The sequence below is a fragment of the Mercurialis annua genome, linkage group LG8, assembly GCF_937616625.2.
Source record: "Mercurialis annua linkage group LG8, ddMerAnnu1.2, whole genome shotgun sequence".
NCBI classification, from domain to species: Eukaryota; Viridiplantae; Streptophyta; class Magnoliopsida; order Malpighiales; family Euphorbiaceae; genus Mercurialis; species Mercurialis annua.
Window position 1 is genome coordinate 19,174,409 of NC_065577.1, and position 7,120 is coordinate 19,181,528.

A 7,120-nucleotide genomic window follows, 5' to 3' on the forward strand; every position below is an offset into this window, starting at 1 on the left:
TAAGCCAAACGTTTACAAACGTTACCAAAAAAATCCAAACGTTTCACATTTTTAGCGGTTTAAGCCAAACGTTTACAAAGGATATGAAACAAATCCAAATGTTTCACCTTTTTAGCAATTTAAGCCAAACGTTTACAAACGTTACGAAACAAATCCAAGCGTTTAACCTTTTAATAAATTAAAGTGAAACGTTTACAAACATTACGAGACAAATCCGAGCGTTTTACCTTTTTAGCAATGTATGCCAAACATTTACAGACGTTACGAAACAAATCCAAGCGTTTCACCTTTTTATCAATTTAAGCCAAACGTTTACAAACATTACGAAACAAATCCAAGCGTTTCACCATTTTAGCAATATAAGCCAAACATTTACAAACGTTACGAAAAAATCCAAACGTTTCACCTCTTTTAGGGTTTATGCCAAACGTTTACGAAGGATATGAAACGAATCCAAATGTTTCACCTTTTTGGCAATTTAAGTCAAACGTTTACTAACTTTACGAAAAAAAAATCTAAGAGTTTAACCTTTTTAGCAATTTAAGCGAAATTTTTACAAAAGTTACGAAACAAATCCAAGCGTTTCACCTTTTTAGGAATTTAAGCCAAACGTTTACAATTGTTACGAAAAAATCCAAGCATTTCACATTGCTAGCAATTTAAGCCAAACATTTACAAACGTTATAAAATAAATCCAAACCTTTCACCTTTTTAGCGCTTTAAGAGGAACGTTTACAAATGTTACAAAATAAAACCAAACGTTTCACCTTTTTAGCGATTTTATCCAAACGTTTATGAAGACCAAACGTTTCGTAAAGATATATATAAAACCAAACGTTTCACCTTTTTAGCGATTCATGTTAGTAGTATGTGCCCTAGGGCCATTTGATCATGTATGGCCAAGATATATATGTTCTAATTGAACTAAGTGTCTCATCAACTAAGTGTTCATTTATTACATATTGTCCTTATCACATTGTGATAGAATCTATTCTTAAGGTGTTAAGAATATGAGTTACAGATTTTATTATACATGTGATCTAAATAACAGTTCATGATCGATGGGGTCCTAAGAATAAGGGCATCGTATTATCCCGGAATGTTTGTCACCTCTGTTTATTCTCCTGATTAGTAAGGAGTTACTAATTGTAGGAAGTAGTGAGTCTCATACTACTTGATGGAGATCAGGATAAACATGTGGACACTCAAGATGTTGAGTGGGTCGAACAAGTGACGCTAGATGACTTATACATGGTATTTCATCAAAGTCAATTTAATGTCATCTAGTTCATAATTGTACATATGTCCTTTGACTTGCAGTTACACTATCTTGTATATAGGTGATTAGAGTTTGATACTCCTTATCCCTAGATCTTTCATGAGCTAGGGTCGCGAGATGTGTTGGCTCTAGTTAGTTGTATATGGAGATAGGGGTTTAACCAAGAGAGGATTTATCACTCCGGATGAACGGAGAAAAGATTCTATGCTATCTCAAATTGTTCTTGATGGATGATAAAACCTGCGCGGGTGTATATGACTTACTTAGAAAGTTGTTTCTAGTGGAAGTCATATTTATCAAGAATAAGAACTGAGATGAGGTCATATGATTAAGACAAACAGTGTTTGACTTAACCGTGACACTAGTCGAGATCGGAATCTTAGATGAAGGGAATTTTGAGTGTACGGTAATTATGAACATTGGTTCATAAAGAATGCATCGAAACATTCATATCTATTTGGGGGTCGTGATATGTTGCTAGACGTCACTCACGATCTACGAGAATTAATAATTAATGGGATTTAATTATTTAATATAAGAAAGGCGTTTCTTATGACTCTCGTTGCCATATAGATGTGAACCTAGTTAGTCACACACAATAGGGTGTGCAACCGATTGAGTTTACGAGAGATCGATTTCATATAGATACTAGCATATCTCGGAAATTAATCTAAGATGAAAAACAAGTATAAATAAGGGACTAATTTGTAAGAGTTATAAATTAGTAGGCACCTAATTGTATTTTATCCAAGTTAATGTGATGATGTCTCATGATGATGTCATGTGATGATGTCACGATGATGTCATGTGATGATGTCACGATGATGTCATGTGATGATGTCACGATGATGTCATATGATGATGTCACGTGATGATGTCATGTATGTCTCTGTGTGTGACACCTAGCATCCGACGTGTCAGAAGGTGGCAACACCTATGCTTGATGTGTGACACCTAGCATGTGATGTGTCAGATGGTGGCAACACCTATGCTTGGTGTGTGACACCGAGCATGTGAGGTGTCGAATGGTGGCAACACCTTTGCTTGGTGTGTGACACCTAGCATGTGAGGTGTTGCATTCATAAGCAAAGCTCTACCCTATAAATAGAGGTTTCCTTTGCTCATTCTAAACACACCACACTTAAGAGACCATATTTGAAGGAGTTGAAGTAGTCATCAATCACAGAAAAGCTTGGAGAAAGTTTTTCATACATCCCAGCAAAGACGTAATCGAGGCGAGAGTTTGAGCTTAGGGTTGCTCGGCAAGAGAAACTCTTGCAAATTACTTCAAGGCGAGGATTCAATCGGACACATACTCGTGTGGACGAGTTTGAGGTCGCCGTACTATCGGGACTACAAGAATCGTGGAGAATTGACATAGGTATTTTTCTTACGGTTTCTAGATGCGTGCTTTAATTACTAGATGATACGACGATCCATTTGTTATTGATATGATCAATTTATGGATCCGAATTGTTGGAATTCCAATTTTGAATTAAAATATACGATTCGGACCCTCACGTCCCGCTGCGCCAACAGTGGTATAAGAGCAAAGGATAATGTGCATGGAGATGCAATCATGGAGATGTGCCGATTATCCGATTCTAGGGAACTCTCACTCATGATCGTGTGACGAAGTGAGGCTCTCCACCCTAGAGCGTATGTGATGCGTGCTTTGGTAGATACATATGGATGTCACCCTATGAGATAGGATCGAGTCCATATTGGTCCACAACCTCACTATTGGCTGGGAACCAACAGTGGTATCGGAGCCACCGTATCAGCAAGTATTAAAGATTTACGATTGAATGCATGTATTAATAATCATGGACTTAGGAATTATTAATTGGCATGTAATTTATAATTCCGAGTGCTTAGGTCTTGTTTGCAAAAACGAGCAAACAGTATTGTGACATTAATTACATTTGATTAAATTCTGTCTAGGAGAATGGTACTTAAGTGGTCCGCTCGTGACTCTCCAATCTATCCTGGGAATTTTTCTAATGTGATTATTTAACACAATACGTGACTCGCTTGTGCATTATGTTGTCGTCAACAAAACATGCGGAACAAATAATAGTTTGCTCATTCTTTTGTGGCTAATGAATGAGACCTAGGAAGTCCATGATCATACATGTGTGATTGCATGATTCATTTTAGCTTTAATATGTATGAGATGCATGCTACAATGTGTTGTGGGCTTAGTGAGACCGGAATAACTTGAAACTCTAAGAAATCTTCCTAAAAGTAAAAGGATTAAGTTTATATTGATTAATCATTAAATTGATTTATCAATGGCTCTCCATTGGAGCAATAAACTAACACGCTTTGAGTTACCATTTTGTCGGCTATGGATACATAGGGGTGAGATGATATCGTCAAGAGATGTTGTCGAGTTTATTGTTAAGCATGCGATGTTGCGGGTGTAGTCGATATAATATACGGCGAGAAAGGCAATTAGGCGTACCTGAGTCGTATATTATTCAAATCGATACATCTTAGTTGATTCAATGGGTTAAACTTAACTAATGTGGGAACCCAAGAATAGCATTAAGTACTTGAGGGTGAAAGCATTAGGAGCCGGAAATGATTGAACCTCATATGAGATATGATGAACAAGTAGTTGTTCACTTATATATCATTTTGATCCCAAGAATAGCATTAAGTACTTGAGGGAAAGATAAATGAGTATAAGAATTCAATCACCCGCTTGAATCTTTTTCCAACAAAGATTCACGTTTCCTATTTTGGAAGTGTAGGATTCGAAAAAGATAGTGGGAGGCCATTTTGATGAAGACCAAATCATTATGGTTTAAATATACAAAATAACACGAATACTAATTAGAGATCTTTGCTATCTAAGGGATAATAAGATTAAATAGAATTCTTTAAAGTGACATTCACGATAGTAATCCGCTAGTGGTCTAAAATCATTTTTGTTTGATTAAGATATTTAGATGCCTCCGAGGCTTTTGCGAAAAAGAAATGCACATTGGTTAACAAAGAAAAGTGTTTTCGTTTGTTAAGATGTAGGACAGTATAAGTCATAGCCAGAAATATTTGGAATATTTAAAAGGCGGTTCGGTCAATAAAAGAAAGTGTTTCTTTTGTCAAACCGAAAGACATTGAAATGGAAATTACATTAAGTATTGTGAATACTTAAAGGGCAATGACGAGAGAAACGACAATTCCATCAAGAATGTGTCCATCTCATATTCCAATGTCAATTGCTCATTTAATAGCTTGGGCATTGAATACCGATGCTAATTCTTTGTTTATCTTTTACGGATTTAGTAAAAGTGAGAAAGAAAGGAAAATGATGAAGTAATCTTAAATCTCGGGAATGACGCAAGCGTTGCGACAAGAGCTATAGGATCAACTTCAATTTTCTTAAATAAACATAAGTTGTACTTAAACAAGTTTTTTGTACTCACCCAATATATATAGAAATATCATATCCGAATTTGTATGACATATTTGGTAGTTGATTTTCTATTTACAAAGGATGTTTGTAGTATTATGTTTGATAATACGGAGTTGGGTATGGATATGTACAAAATGTTCTTTATGACTTGAATAAAGATGTTTAATGCAAACGATGTTTTGGAAATTAATACCATAAGTTATCAAACTTCTAAACAACTTTGGCATTTATAATTAGGACATATTGCAAAAGATAGACATAACAAGTTAGATAGGATGGGAATCTTAAGCAATCAAGATTTTGCATCTCTTACGATTTGTGAGTCGTATCTTAAAGGCAACATGGCCTGATTATTCTTTGTGGGACAAAGAGGTAGAGCTAAAGCCGTTTAAGAGATCATACATAGTGATGTATATGGTACGTTTAAAGAAACGGACCAAGGTAGATACTTATACTTCATTTTCTACATCGATGATTTATCGATATAGTTAAGTTTGTCTTATGAAGAACAAACATGAAGATTTTGAAATGTTCAAATGACTTCAAGAATGAAGTAGAAAACCAAATTGGAAAAAGTGTTAAAACTTTACGATGTGATCGAAAAGGGAAGAATACTTGAGTACAGAATTTGGTACGTTCTTAAAAGGAATGTGGTATTATTTTTCAACTTACTCTTTGGGAACACCATGGTTGAATGGTGTGTCTGTCAAGAATTAAATATCGTACAATGTGGGACATGATATGATAAATAGTGGGCTATATAGTGATTTATCCATCTAGTTATGGAGTCATGCACTTCTTACCGCAAATAAAATTCTAAATTGAATTCCAACTAAATTCGCTCCATAGATACCCTATGAGATAAGGTATGGAATCAAGTTTAAGGAAGATAAGATTTGTTCGGAAGATATCAGGAAACTGATATCCGATAAATTTGGAATCAAAATCAATCATGGAAAGGCTATGTTGGATATCGTAAAGAAAGTTTGGGATGTTATTTCTAAATTCTAACCGAACAAACAATCGTTGTTTATCGGTGGTAGTCTTACTTGATAAAGCATTTATTCAAGAGGGAGACTGAGAAACGAATATAGAATTAGATGAGGAGTCATCTAGTTACCAACAACAGAATGAATCAATAAAGATTGATCAATCCCGCTAAGAGCTAGAGTTAGTAAAAGATGTATCTACATTAACATCTCGAAGATCAAGTAGATAGAGTATCTCGTCCACTGGAGAGATATGGTTTTCCCGCATGATAAACAAGCGTTGATTAGTCATGGAGAAAAAGATCAAGTGTTGATCACTCTACTTATTTAGAAGCTATATATGATATAGATTCTTAAAAAATGGTTTGAAGCAATAAAATCTGAAATGGATTCCATTTATAGTAACCAAATTTTGGGAGCTAGTCGATCCATCCAAAGGTATTATACCGATAAGGATTAAATGGACCTTCATGTGTAAAATTTGTACTAATGGAAAGGTGGCTACCTTTAAAGCTAGGCTTGTTGCAAAAGAGTTTTGCTAGAGGCAAGAAGTTGTATTGTGAATACACTTTATCGCCGGTAGCCATGCTTAAGTCCATCAAGATTTTTCTTACCAAGGCTACACATTCAGATTTTGTGGTTGGACATATGGATGTAAGAACCACATTCCTTAATGGTTAAATTAAGGAGTATATCTATATGGAACAAGCCGAGGATTTTGAATCCGAAGAAGGTTCCGAGGCGTGTAAGCTAAAATGATCCCTAGTGGATGGAAACAAAGCTTCGAGATTCGTCGTCTTGATAAAGCCGTAAGGAGTTACGAATTTATTAAAAACGATGATAAACCCAATGTTTACAAGAAGGTTAGTGGGAGAAGACTCACTTTTGTGATCTTGTATCTAGATAACATATTACTAATATATAATAATATCGGAATGTTAACTTCTGTAAAACTTTGGTTTATCTAATACGTACTTCATCAAAGTCCTCGGAGAAGTAGCTTATATTCTCAGTGTTGGAATCTATGGAGATAGATCTAAGAGAATAAGTGGTTTCTCCTACAGGCTCTTCTTAGAAAAGATATTGAAGTAGTTCAATATGAAAGTTTTAAGAGGATTGATACTAGTTAGCCATGAAATTCTTCTTTGAATAGGAATGTCTTCTAAGACTTCTGAAGAAAGAAAGAATCTAGCAAAGATACCATAGGCTTCGGCAATTGGTAGTCTGACGTATGTGTTGTCACTTACAATGCTAGAAATTTGTCTATGCGGTTAGTGGGACTAATCAGTTTCAATCAAATCCATGTTGAGAACATTGGATGATCGTTAAGGATATCTTTAAGTACTTATGAAGAACTAAAGATATGGTCTTAACTAATGGAGAACAAAGTTTGTTTTAAGTAGACCGTTTTACAGATTCTGATTAATA